The sequence below is a fragment of the Saimiri boliviensis genome, chromosome 4 (genome assembly GCF_048565385.1).
Source record: "Saimiri boliviensis isolate mSaiBol1 chromosome 4, mSaiBol1.pri, whole genome shotgun sequence".
Lineage (NCBI taxonomy): Eukaryota > Metazoa > Chordata > Mammalia > Primates > Cebidae > Saimiri > Saimiri boliviensis.
Genome location: NC_133452.1, coordinates 96731577 through 96746201, shown reverse-complemented (window position 1 = coordinate 96746201; position 14625 = coordinate 96731577). Strand labels below are relative to the sequence as shown.

General features: G+C 42.8%; 1 long non-coding RNA gene across 1 annotated transcript; it reads right to left on the bottom strand.

Annotated features, from left to right (window-relative positions):
* Window positions 1-695: 695 nt before the first annotated feature.
* LOC141584300 (uncharacterized) lies at window positions 696-12577 on the bottom strand. The gene is made up of 2 exons (XR_012517274.1): window positions 11863-12577; window positions 696-3876 (listed from the first exon to the last, which is right to left on the bottom strand). It is a non-coding gene; the product is annotated as an uncharacterized LOC141584300 (long non-coding RNA).
* Between the last annotated feature and the right edge of the window lie 2048 nt (window positions 12578-14625).

Here is a 14625-nt window from a genome sequence, read left to right as displayed (position 1 = left end):
TTGAAGGGGACCAAACCTCTCAGGAAGACGGACTTGGTTCCGTTTGACCAGCCAGAGCAAGGGGCATCTTTCTTCGGAGGTGACTGCAGCCTCTAGTGTGTAGGTACCTTGGTGTGTCTCAAGCATCAGTTGTCCAAGCCTGTAATGCAGAAAGAAGCAGCATTAGCATCTATCAAACGCCAGGAGCTTGCCTTGCCCAGAATGTCTTCGCACATGATTTGTACATACATCTCATATGATTTATACATACAAATCATACATAATTTGTATTTTGTGTTGCATGGCTTCAATTTGTTTTTTTCTTTAATCTTTATTATTTTTTCAAATAGGAACATCATGAAAGACAAATATGACATAGAATTATAGAATATGGAAAATGACAGTATGCCATACTTCTTCCTCTTCCCATTTCCCAAAAGAAATGTAATATTTTGGCATATATTCTTTAACATTTTAAAAACTTTGTTTTTAATTCAGATATAATATAGTTATAAAAGAGTATTTATAATACGTAAGTGATGGTACACAATGGTAAAACCAATACCCATGAACAACGATCTACTTTTTTTTTTTTTTTTTTTGAGACAGAGTCTAGCTCTGTCGCCTAGGCTGGAGTGCAGAGGTATGAATGATCTGGCTTACTGCAACCTCTGTCTCCTGTTTCAAGTGATTCTCCTGCTTCAGCCTCCGGAGTAGTTGGGATTACAGGTGCCTGCCACTACTCCTGGCTATTTTTGTATTTTTATTAGAGATGGGGTTTTTCTTTGTTGGCCAGGATGGTCTCAAATTCCTGACTTCAGGTGATCCGCCCACCTCAGCCTTTCAAAGTGCTGTGATTTCAGCTGTGAGCCACCATGCCTGGCTCAACAATCTACCTTTTAAAAAGAACTATTTTTTTGGTACTGTTTTATACTGTTGCTTTCTTTGTACTGAATGCTTTTTCCAATTTGTTTCTTTATGTTTTCCCCCAGAGGTAACTATCACACTGAATTTATTTTTTCTTATAATTTTAATAATTGTCTTCATAGATTTTACCATTTGTGCATGTATTTCCAAACAATATATATGCATATTTTAGTGTATAATGGCATCTTATCATAGGTATTGCTCTGTGACTTGATATTTTCATTTAAAATGAAATTCATCCATATTGATATGGTAGCAGCGGTTTATTAATTTTCATTGCTTTACGATTTCTACTATGTGAATATCCTATAATTTATTTATTCTCCCAGCCACAGACATTGAGGTTGTTTGGTTTAAGAAGAGGGTAGCATTGACTAAACTGTTTGTCAAAGTAGGTGGGGAAATCTTTGATTCCGACAGATTTTAAAGGACAATTCTGGATTTGTAGGTTGGTCTTGTAAAAGAATGGCATCACTAACCAGCCCGAAACATCTGGAAGTAGAGCGCAGAAATCAGTGCCGTAACCTGCCCTTTGGGTGATTCCGGCGCAGCTAAAGTTTGAGAACCACTGAACTAACAGGAGTACCCATTGGTTTCTCTCTGTTTCTAGGGAGGTGTGAGCAGGGGGAAAGAGCTGACTAAGAAGGCGGCTTGCCCTTCTTCACAATGTGTGGGAGCTGGTGGGAAAAGAGATAGACAGAAAGGCTAGTTTGAATGATGCTAGAAAATTGTCCTTCTCCCTTGGGGCTAGGTGTTGTGGCCCTTTCATTTTCTCTTCCTGATGAAGACAAGTAACATGAAGTGGAATGCATGTGGCCTTGGAGTCACACTTATCTGGGTTCAAACCCCACCAGTGCTTCTCTGGCTCTTTGGCTTTCAGAAGTTACAGAACATCTTTTAACCTTAGTTTCTACATCTGTACAGCAGGAGAACATTGTATCTACTCTGCCCGCTTGTTGCAAGGCTTAATGACAATGAAGGAAAGGTGCACTGAGTCCCCAGGGGGTACAATGGACAGTGTCAGGGGCATGGGAAAGTTCTAGAGACAATCCTGATGGCTTTGGAGGCCAAGAGTTTCACTCTCAACTCCAGCCTTGTCCTTCACATGTTTCCCTTCCTCAGCTGCAAGTGTTTCCATTTCATCATTGAAGTGGTTGAAACTGCTGGTCAGGAAATACAGGAGTTTAACCAGCCAAGCTGACTTCTGCAAGATGGACTCCAGCTTGGGAACTCTGTATGGAATAATCAATATATCCCAGACATTGAAGCACTCAATAAGGCACTGTAGAAATGGCAACAAGGTAAAAGCCCATAGTGATGGTGGTGGTGAGAAAGCAGGGCACCACAGAACGTGACTTGGTTCTAGAATGGTCTGTGCAGGGTTACATTGAAGCTTCTGTCTTGGCTTGAGTCCTCTCCTCCTTGGTGTGTTGTCCTCCTGGCCCTATAGTCTTGGCATCTTACCTTCTGCCTCCTCCTGCCAGTGACATAGCTGTCTTGAAGCTGCTGTCTGCCAGCTCTTCCTCTGGCTAACCTCTGCTCCTTCTTCAGCTTTTCCTGGGGAGCAAGGGAGCAGGCAGCTGTAGGGGCAGAGGGCAGCCCGATGGTCTGAAATCAGGACTGAAAAGCACATGTGTCCAGCTCACCAGCCAGAATAACAAGCCTCTTTTTGTGCAGTTTCTTCATTTCTACACACTTGCTCCCACCATCTTTCTCTTCTCTACTTTACTCATGTCCTGCTTCACCCCCGGCAGCACAGCCACCAATACAACATACCCCCAGTTTCTGAGCAGAGGACATGAAATCAATCTCCAGGGTAGGAAAAGGAAGTGTATCATTAGAACAGGTATGATTTAGGAAAGGGAAAGTGTCATCAGAAAGAAGCACAACCTTGAGCGATCTGCCTGTTTTACAGACATGAAGACCAAAGTTCTTAGAATAAAGGACAGTAATTTTCATTGGAAAATATAATGTGCCATAATATGTCGATGTCAGCCACTTCATTTATTCAAAGCACCGCTATCAAAAAAGCCAGGTTTCTCGACCTCAGCATATTGACATTTTGGGCTGGATATTTCTTTGCTGTGTTTGGTGGGGGGCGGGGTTTGTTCTGTACATTGCAGGATGTTCAGCAGCATCCCTAATCCCCACCTCCTAGATGCCAGGAACCCCTGAGTTGTGACAATTGAGACTGTCTCTAGACATTGCCAAATACCCCTGAGTAATGACATTGTCTCCAATTGAAGGACCACTCATCTAAAGTGAGAAGCCTCGGTGCTTAGTTTTATAGCAGACCCATCTCTGGTAATTTACCATGTCCTTCCAAGTTCCTTCCACCACACCCCTCAAAATATAGGTTTTATGCCCTTAAAGGCCGTTAGACAATTTTCTGCTTTCTGGAAGAGGTGGGAGGCTTGTGTCATGGGTGTTGCTGAGCCCAGTTGGTGCAGAGGGAGCCCTGGCCCAGTGTTCTGGGTGCTGTTGCCTCTGAGGGCAGAGGGCCTCTCATCGCCAGCTGCTCTGCACTCCTTTGCCATCTCTGTGCAAACATGGTGCATCCTCCCTTCCTCCTTCCCTTTCCTCCTCTCCCGTGTCCTTGTTCTGCTGCTGCTCAGTTTTATTTGACAGCCCTGTCTTGTGCATCTCTGCACGCTTTGGTCAAATCCTCTCGGGTTTCTTTTTGTGGTTTTGGTTAAGAACTCATGATGTAAACTTAGTGTTGTACCAGATGTAATCTCTCACATGCACTCACCCTAAAAACAAGGAGGTAGAGCTGTGGGATGCAGGAGCCATCCTGGAACTGGGGTTTAAGTGAGGGAGGGAGGCCCCTTTATCTTCCCCCTTGTTCTGAAAGTCTTTGTGGGGTGATGGCATGAGCCTTGGGTGACTGCAGCCTCCCCTCCTGCTCAGGGCTTCCCTCTGTAGGTTCTGCACTTTCTTGGTGTGGGTTCAAGCCCTTTGGAGTCAGAGCTGAGAACATAGAGGTTTAGGGAAGAGAGGAGAAAGGAATTAGCCCGTTAGCTGAATGAATCGCTACTTTAGAATCTCAAGGCTTTTCCTCAAATAGCCTTGCAGAGTCCTTTGGGACAGGGTTGTGCTGCAAAGTGGAAAGGACAGCACAGCAGAGTCAGGGGACTGTAACCCAGGATGAGTTATTTTCTGTGGTTTCCTGAACCTCACTCATAGCACCTGCCTCTGTACAACAAAAGCCCTGAGAAATGCCTATGAAACACATGGCTTGAAAGAAATGATGATTCAGTTTGGTTGTGGAAACCTCTCATTTCAGGAGCTGTATGACCAGAGGGAGGAGCTAGGAGGGTGAGGGCTGATTCTGTGAAAATCCTTTGGGGGAAAAGCCTTTCCCCACCAGGCTGGCCTGAGTAGCCAGATCTGGGAGGCTGGTCACAGCGGGGGACTGTGGGACAGCAGTCAGTGTGTCTGAAACTTTGGGCTGAGTGAGGACACCTCAAGAAGGTGAGAAAGGGGTGTTCAGGAGGAGCCCAGATGGGATTCAAAGGCTCTTGCTTCCATTTACTGGCACAAAGCCCTGATGAGGAAGAAGGTCACCAAGCCCGTGCTCCAGGTGGTACCCTGGGATTAGCGAGGAGGCACTTGCCGAAACCACACACTTCCTTACATTCCATAGCAAAGTAATCCATATGGGGATATAAAGAAGCATGTGGCCTCGGGAAGCATCGTCATCTAGAAGCAGCCTGCATCTCAGACGTGGGCCACTTGTCGCATCTTTCCTCCTTGCCAGGGCAGGAAACGCTTAGTGGGAAGGGTCACTGGGATCTCAACTCATCCTAACTTCCTGGCCCTCCCCCACCCCACCAAATCATCCTGAAATAAATCTGCTGCAAGGAATGGCAGTGCTGCTTGGGACCAAATCTTCCCCTGCTGTTTGTTCACAGGTAAATGGCATCAAGTATCCCTGGCTTATTCTCATGCAGCCACAGTCTATCCAATTCTTTGTTATTACTAGTTAATTCACTGCTGCTGCTTTTGTGCATTTTGATGCGATTCTTTTTTAATGTTTGGGATCCAGTGAAGGGAAAATTAAAAATTTTCTGCATTCGTGCAGAGAGCCACTCCTGCTTAGAAACACACCCGGCCCTCCTGTACTTCCTACTATATGTCTGTCTGTCTTGGGTGCTTGTTGATGGCGGCAGCTGCCCATGCAGCATTCCAAGCACAAATTGTTCTTTGTGGGAAGGATCCTTTTGTCAGGCTTCTGCTCTCCCTAGCCCATCACCTGCCCCACAGTCTGTGAGGCCTGAGCCACAGAAGGGTGAGGGACACTGGCAGCTGTTGAGCCACTTGGGGTCTGGACGGCCACCCTGGCTGGAGGGAGATGGAGTTTTGAAATTCATGGTATCTTATTCTGTGCCAGAAAATGGGGAAAAGGATGGCAAAGGGAAGAATTGGCCCCCCCAAAAAGGTCTGAGGCTCACAGCACTGGCTGTGGTGGTTAAAAACATCTAATTCCAGTAATAAAAATAAGAGGTAACTTTTTATAAGTATGCTTTCTATAACAGGACCATTTCAGTGCTTTGCCTATGTGAGCTCCTTGAATCCTACCTACTCTATGAAATGTAGCAATTTTATCTGATTTTACAGAGGAGGAAAATGAGGATTGTAGAAATGAATTAATTAACATATTTGTAAATGGTAATTCTTTTAAAAAACTTAATCAGATTGGAGACACAGTTTTGGATTAACCCATGGAGAGAGGCTTAGAAAAAAAAATGTTGAGAAGGAAGGAAATAAAATTCCATGGATTTTTGACTTGGTGTACCTTTATCCTTTTGTGACTTTGTGTTTGGGGTGTTGCTGATGGAGGTGGCTTAGAAACCATACTGTTTCTTAGGAAAATAGGAAAATGTCTCTGGCATGCCGGTCAAAATCTTTCAGGCTGATGTTGGGAATCATACAATGGTTTGTTTAATCCCATCCAGTGGCTATATAAGCTTCTGCTCTGAAAACACCGTTTTCTCCCTGTGTCAAGTATGGGCTTCATAGAAGTGAGAGTTTGGTGCTACCCTTCCTCCTCTAAGTTTGGGAACAGTGGACAACCAAAAACATGTTTTATCAGGGGCTGATAGCAGGGAGGCAGCTTTGTCAAAAGAGGAAGGGAGGTGTGGCTGTGCCTCTGAGAAATTAAAATTTCTCCTTTTTTTTTTTTTCACAGAACCAGGGAATTTAAGAGCTGAGCACATGTCCATTTTATCTAGTTACACCTGTCAGATGGAGATCCTCCGTAAGTGTTTGGCATGTGAGTTGAGGAGTGAGGGTTTGCACTGATGAGAGGAACCATTGAGTTTTATGTTCAAAGAACTAGAAAGAGCCAGCTTTAAGAGACTTGCTATCCATGAGCCAGACTGAACTTCATAAACTCATGTAAGAATACAAAAGAAAAAGATTTTCAGGGAAAATAGTTGAGATAGCCAAGAAAGTACAAACTATCCTGTCAGACTGTCCTCAACATTTGGGTGTGAATTGTCTTGGCTTTGCCAAGTCTAACCTCGTAGGGTAAAAATATTACTTAAAAGTTTACTGCAAAATCTGCAGGAGAAAAACAAATGTTAATAACCAATTTCTTGACAATTCATGAGTCCAGGCAACTAAATTCTTATAAATTTAGAATGCAGAGAGATTTTTAAAAGTCAAGAGAAAGTTGGAAATGGGAATATCTGTGATGAAAGCCTTGTCTAAACCTTCCTCCCATTTTCCTGGACATCTAGCTTAAGATGCAAGGAAGAAAAGTCATGAAACAGGTTGGAAAATCAAGAGAAAGGTAGACTTGAAAGACAAACTACGACCAAGCCAACATTATTTCAGACATGACAAAATAGCAGGAAAAAAAAATCTAGGATGGAGAACATAAAGACACGTTTCTCTGTGCTTTGCATACAGAAAGGGGCATCTATATGGCAAATGGATGTGGGATTTTTCCAGATTATTTATTTGGTTTCCTATCTACCCAAATCTTTTGACTTTAGTAGGCACTATTAATGGAAAGAATTGGGAGATGTGCTGTGTCACTTGGCCACTTGTGTGCTGGGTGATATTGACCAAATCACCAGCTTTCTGTTCTCACTCCTATACCAAATCCCGTGCCACTTACCTGTAAATAGCAGTTGTGTCCCCATCTACCCACCAAAGAAAGGGTTGAAGATTAATGAGATAACACATGCGAATATCTTGAGTTTCTTAGGAGAATGGGCCAATGGCAATGTAAAATGTCATTCAACATGTTATTGAAAACAAGATTTATTCCGCACCCCAGCCCTGCCTCCTAATCAGACAACTTAAATTACTAACATGTCCTTTGTCTTGTCCTGAGAAGCAAGCACCATTTAAAAGTGTTCTAGACGTAAGTAACAGTTAAAAAGTAGCCTCAAAAGCAGAAACAGCAATAATGGTTCTTTTTCAGTTTATTTTGCTGAGCAGGGCAGTGTTTGAACATAAATGACTCACATATTAAAAAGACAGGAGGATGCTCATTTCTTATTAATAGTCCTTAAAAAGCCTGTTGGATTTGGGTAAAATTAAGGACAGGTTGAGACTGAGGGAAGACTGAGTCATAGACAAACACAGTGTTGCAGTCTTCAAGGTTATTGGCCATGGAGGGGTTCAGGGAGAAACAGTATGTCTTGGACATCTGTGACTTGAGCGAGCTACTTAACCTCTTTCAGTCTCAATTTCCTCATCTGTAAAGTGCAGCCAATAGTGCTTCCTCAATGGGAGGAATTAGATTTACGTAATGTGCCATAAGCATAGTATTTGAAGTCTAACAAATAGCCTCTATTACTAACATTATCTATTACTAATATACAATCAACATAATAATGAGCTTAATAATTATGTGTTAATTAATATGCCAATTAATACTAATTAATATGTTGATAATTAACATATCAATATCACATTATTAATTAATATTAATTAATATTAATACATGAATGGAGTCTACATACTACATAGAAATCCTTATATTTGATTTACTTTAAAGGGTTTCATTAACATGACAATTGTTTTTTATGTAAGGGATTATTCAAAGATACTTGAGAAAGCATAAATATTATCAGAAACATTCACAATTTTGGTGTGCTTTTAAAAATATTTAAAAATATTTTCATATGTGTTAAAAGGATTTGTTAAGGAAAGGTATTCATCAGTATCACTTCTGACAAGAATCTTTATAAGTTCTGAATGTCCAGGATGCCAGTCTTATTTATAGGAGTTTTGTGAAAGGATATATGTGATGAGATGCTCAGACTGTCCCCTTACTGGCCACATGGCATTTTCCCGCTGATGTCAGATCTGACCTTAGTTTGTCTATCCTTTGCTGGTGAGGATAGAAAACCAGGATTCTGTGCAGAACAATCACCTGTAGCTGCCTCTCTGAATTTCTAATACAGGCATCTCAGCTCTCCTTATTTCTTCTCTGCCCCTGGTGAAGCTTGGAAGTTTTAAACAACTGATACTAGTTGGCTAAAATGTAACGAGAATTGCATGATTTTATGAGAATTAGAACCCTACTACTGTCTGCAGAAGGCGTGGCCTCCACTGATGCACCCACTTCAAAGTCTGACGTCTTATGACATTAAGCACCGGTATCTATTCCTGGTGTTCTTGGTGGCTGTCCATGAAACAGAAGTGATTCTGCTGCTCACCAAGTAGAAGCCAAATTATTTGGGGCTTACTGTCATCTGGCTGAGGAGATCGGAAATAAAGTAGCGGTCCCTCTTTTTAAGACAAGCATGGGGTAGTATGTTGGGGAAAGACCTTATTTTTCTTGGGGCTCAGCCAAAATGTCTTGCTATTTTTAGAGAACAGGCCAGATCTGAATGTTGATTTGATCATAGGCGTGAGTCCCATTTAACTTCCCAGGGACAGCCAAGAGCAGTGCCAACTCCAAGAGCCCACCTTCTCTTCCTGCTGGCATTCTGCCACCCTCCCCAGAAGAGGTATCAATGGCATTTTGCCATCAAAGTTGTCCTTGCCCTGCTTCTCATCTATGAGAATTGAAGCTGGAACTTCAGAAGAGGGTAGGGCAAGGGGAAGAGAGGGAAGCCAACATTATACTAAGTCACTTATTTAGAGGATTCACGCTTACAACAATCTTGTGAAAGGCATTTTATTACACAGGATATAACTGTCATAAGAAGGCTAAGTAATTTGGAGACAGAGTGGCTAAGAAACTTGCCAAAATCATTCAGCAAGTAAATGGCAGACCTTTGACCTGATGCTACTTTCTCACCCAAAGCACACATTTGTTCTAATATGCTGTATTAAACCTTGCCTGATTCTTGGTGTCTCTGAGGCACTTATTAAAATCCCTGCTCCCTGGTAGGGGGAGCACTATACTTCAGAGCCATGGGATCAGAATCTGCTGGGGATCTACTCCTAGGTGACTTATATGCTCAGCAAATTTAGGAAAGAACGGCTCTAGGACAGTTGCTTTCATGCATGAGGGAACATTAGAATCCCAAGTTTCTATGTAGATTCTTCTGACTTGATCTGACAGACAGTGAGATAAGTGACCTGGGTTGGGGCCCAGGAACATGCATTTTGCACACCACCATCCTCCCCACCCTTGCCGTTTTAGTCTGTTACAAGTGGCCAGAAGACTTTGAAAAACATTGATCTGAAAACAAACCAGAAAAAGGGATATGGATGCTATAGTAATAAAATCATTAATCCTGGAGAGGATTCACTTCACAATAGTCCAAAGAAAATTACTTAGTTTGGATTAAAGGATGAATTTCTGCAAACGTGGTGATAAATGATTAGATCCAGAACAGGGTGATCCCTCTGTACATGAGTAGTCAACATCTTAGTGACAGAAATGCTACAGCTGACCACTAATATCTCTACCTTTCCAATATTCCCTAGGCTCAGTTTCCACCAGGAACATTCTTTTCCTTTGCCCATTTCACTAGTTAAAAGTACTTTATTTAAAGATTAGTTCCAAAACAACTTTCTTCCCAAAGTTTTCTCTCAATTGTCTTCCTCTTCTTAGTTCCTATGTCTGTGATTGGGCATGAATCACATCTTATCTTGCATCTAATTCGTCGTGTGCCTGTCATGCATATATCTCTCTTCTAGAGGGCCAGCACTCTGACTGCTTCATGTTTGATTTCTCAACCACCTGCCAGAGGCTGGTAAGAGTCAAACAGATAAAGCTACCACCACTACCACCACCCTTACAGAACACTTACAGTGTGCAGGTCCTGTTCTAAGCATTGTAACAAGTATATTAGAAATAGTTCTATTTTACAGATGGAGGGACTGAGGAACCAAGAAGTTGGTTTTTTGTTGTTGTTGAAAGGTCTCTTTTACAAGCTCTAGCTCTGTAGATGATCAGCATGTAAGGAGATCTGAATACTGTGGATTCCAGGAAGAGCTCCTTAAAAACTCTTAACCTTCTAATTAATTTAGTGCATCAGAATCACGTGGACAACTTGCTGAAACACAGCCTGCTGAGTCTCATCCCCAGAGTTTCTGATTCAGGAACTGGGGGTAGGAACTGAGAATGTTTATTTCTAGCATGTTCCCAGGTAATGCTGATGCTGCTGGTCTGGGCCCCACACTCTGAGAACCACTGCCGTAGGTCAATGTTTCTGACACTCCACAGTTTGAGGGCAAAAACTTGGCCCTTATATTCTGAGCTTCCTAAAAGCAAAGAGATGAGGGAGAGGAATAGGAACCACACAGAAGTTAGGAAGGTCTGAACCCTTTCCAAGGGCATGGTTGTAGGTGCTTTCCCTGATGAGGGTGCAGACAGGCAGTCAGCGCTCCAAAGAGACAGAAGCACTGCTGGAAGTCACTTGGTGTTTTTGGCTTGAGCAGTTGCTTGCCACCAGCAGTGATTTCATTGGTTTCCAAATTTTACCAGTAAGTCTTCTGTGAGTTTGGTGAAGAATGAGTATAAAATGAGATATGTGTTTTTCTTGAGAAGATAGCCCAGCAGAGAGAGAGAGAGTCCACTGACTCACTTAACTTTTTATCACATTTGCAGTGAGATCATAAAGATAATATAATACAATGTAATAATACAGAATAATGATGAAAATTTTAATTATAGCTCCCAAAGCTCTTACTTAAAAAGCTTTTTAAAATTTTTTTTATCTGCACCTATTAAATTGAGTGAGGATTAAAATTGCTTAAGGTCCAGGGACCAAGTCAGGAGCATGGGGTTCTTGTCCTAGTTTTCCAAATAAATACATTGCTCGGGGACTTAATTTCTTAGTGGAATAGTTAAATTGTCTTAGTGGGGACACCATGGGGTCATCCGAAAACTCATCCCCATTCAGAAATTGAATATTTGAGATAAATTACGTATTAAAAATAAATTCCTTTGAATTGCTTCGGAAAAAAATTCAATCGATATTTGAAATGCTTTGCCAAGGCATTCAAAGGACAAGACACAAGTTCAAGGTCACATGCGGTCAGGTTTTTATCCATCTTTCCTAACACCGGTAGCTCTTCTTTAGGTAACTGACCAGCCCCTTTGGGGGATTACTTTGAAATCTCTCCCCTCTGGAGCCGCCCTTCATTATCCCTCTGTCTTCCAGTCCCACCCTCCTACCCCTCTGCTCTGCTTCAAGCCCCAGCACCCAGAAGCAAGTCCACTGTTCAATACTGGCCAACAAGTCATTCTCATGCACTGAGCCTGGGGGTGGGGGGCTTTTCTCATATTCATTTCCCCATGCCCGGCTCTGCCTGTCGGATCTGGACTCCAGCTGTCCTCCCCCGCTGTCTGAGATGCAGAACTTGGAGCTTCACCTGCTTCGATAGATGCTGCCTTGCTGGCTTCAGATGACAGAAGCAGATCGCCCGCAGGGCTTCCCAAAAATTCACAAAGAAAGAAAGACAGATGGGCAAGGCAGGAATGGCCAGGGGACGATTAGAGGAGAAAGCAGCGCGCCGGGAAAGCTCAGCACATACCTGAGGAAAAGTTGCAGGCGGGTCCCTCCTCCTCTCTGGGCTTCCTTCCCAGCAGGCTTCGGCCCCCACTGAGGTGTTTGGGATGTGGGTAGTTATTTACTTATTTATTTATTTTCCAGAGCTGGCAGTGTTGGCTCGCATTTCTATGCCTTCCTGTCAGAATTCTCTCAAGGAAACGGCAGCTGGTGAGCTCAGAAATGTCAGTCAGAATCTTGGCCTAGTTTGGGGACTTGAAGATTCTTGCAGAAAGTTAAAAAGGTTTCTGGGCCAGTGTCTCCTTTGGGTTTTCCCTCTTTTGCTTCTCACCTTTTCCATCTTCTATTTTTTTCATTTTACCCCAGTAGCTAGCTACTTAAATTGCCTGCTTCTGTCTTTCCGATGGTCCCCTCTTGGGTATGGCCGTGGCTCTTCTTCTGTCTCAGCCTAACAGCCTGGTGATTTTCTGAGCATTCATATCAATACTTGGACATTCATTGCTTATTTCATCTTCTTACTTATTCCCCTTCCCCCTTTCCTCCCTCTCCTTTCACTCTTATCTTTGTAATTGCTATCCTTCTAGTCAGGCACAGAGAAATCATCTTCATCTCTCCTTTATGTGCATTTCCCATCCTCACTGAATAGGCTATCATCCCCCATTTGTGCCCTGTCCACCCATTTCTCCACTTGGATCCTGTCCATATGTGACCTAGCTCCTCTCCCCTCCTCTCCTCTCCTCTCCTCTCCTCTCCCCTCCCCTCCCCTCCTCTCCTCTCCTCTCCTCTCCTCTCCTCTCCCCTCCTCTCCCTTCCCCTCCCCTCCCCTCCCCTCCTCTCCTCTCCTCTCCTCTCCTCTCCCCTCCCCTCCCTTCCCCTCCCCTCCTCTCCTCTCCTTTCCTCTCCTCTCCTCTCTTCTCCTCTAACCTCTCCTCCTCTCTTCTCCTCTCCTCTCCTCCTCGGCCAGTTTCACTCCCTGCCTCCTCTCGTTTCTGCTCTCCTAAGGGAGCCTCCTCCTTTTGTACTCTCCAGCCCTCTGCCCACCCCCAGCACACTCTCCCACCTGTTTGTGTCTTTTAAGGGACTTGGTCCTGTCCATGCCTTCTGTCCACCTCAATCACCCCAGTGACGGGCCTCTGAAAGCTGTTAAATTACACCTCTTCAGCTGTCCCATTGCAAGGAGAAACAATCTCTGCTAAATCCTTTTTCAGATAGGCAAATCTATATTAATGCCTCTGTTGATGGAATATACTGAAATGATGCATGTGTTGTTTTAAAGAGTAAGAATATTAATGTTTTCAAATGAATGAATCTCTCTCTTGATATTGGGGTTCTTTTAGGTTGTATGAGTATAAACAACCTCAGATACAACTATTCAAGCTTGTTAATAACTTATTTGGGCCATTTTTCAAGTGGGAGGCAGTTGTAGTGGAGTTATGGAAAACATCGGTAGTTTGGGGCTTGACTGGATGCTCGATATCATGTATTTAGTGACTGCCTGTCAAGTCACAGTGTACCATATTAATCACTAGAAATAAGGTGTTTATGTTCCCTGCTCTTGAGAGACTTATAGGCTCTTTTGGGGATAAGACTTGAATGTGGGGGAAATACACACACATACACATACACATACACATACACATACACATACACATACACATATATAAAATATAATAATTACAGACTAATAAAATGGAAAATGAGCACTATTGGCATTCAGAAGCAGAGATTAGTAAGTGATGGGCCAGATCGTAAAAGCTTCATGGAGGAGATGGATTTTTGCTAGGTCCTGAATGATAGGGAGAGTTTATATATAGAGAGAGAGGGAGGAAAGGGCTTTCTCAGATGTGGGAACAGCTTGAGCAAAGACATAGAGGCAGGAATGAGCAGAGTGTGATCAAGAAATACTGATTAACCTGTGGCTGGATCCAACCTTTGTGAAGGGGTCAGCCTGGGGAAGGCCCCGAGCATAAAGAGCCAGCCATTCTGGGAAAGTATACTCATGTAGGAGATGACAATTTTTTAAGGAATTCCTTTAGACTACACACTTATATTTAAAAAGAGTAGTGCTATTCTGTTTTGATATAGTATCTGTAAATGCATATGAATTTGGATGGTTTGATAATTATTATCTGAATAATCATGGTATGAAATTTGTTGCTATTGAATATTCACAGAGAAATAGACATTTCTCTCCAATCCTCAGAATATCGTCTTTTTATTATTATTTTTTTCTGGAGTGTGTTACTGAAGGTCTGCTGTTATAAATGTAGGAAACTGCTAGCCCCACTCATTCACAGTCCATCACCGGTTCTGTCTCCCTCACACAGTTGGCCTTAAAGTCTACTAAACATCACTTTTTCCACTTACTGAAAGCTTGATTCCACCTTGGCTGGATTGTGCATTTGTAATGGGTCTAGATACACCTTAACGTGTCTTTATCCTGTTTAATTTTTTTTAACAATTTCTTTTTTTTGTTTGTTTGTTTTATTATAACCATTATTTATTTATTTTTATTTTTTATTTTTTTAATTGCATTTTAGGTTTTGGGGTACATGTGAAGAACATGCAAGATTGTTGCATAGGTACACACATGGCAGTGTGGTTTGCTGCCTTCCGTCCCCTCACCTGTATCTGTCATTTCTCCCCATGCTGTCTCTTCCCACCTCCCCACCCCCATCCCTCCCCCATTTCCCCCCAACGGACCCCAGTGTGTAGTGCTCCCCTCCCTGTGTCCATGTGTTCTCATTGTTCAACACCCGCCTATGAGTGAGAATATACGGTGTTCTAG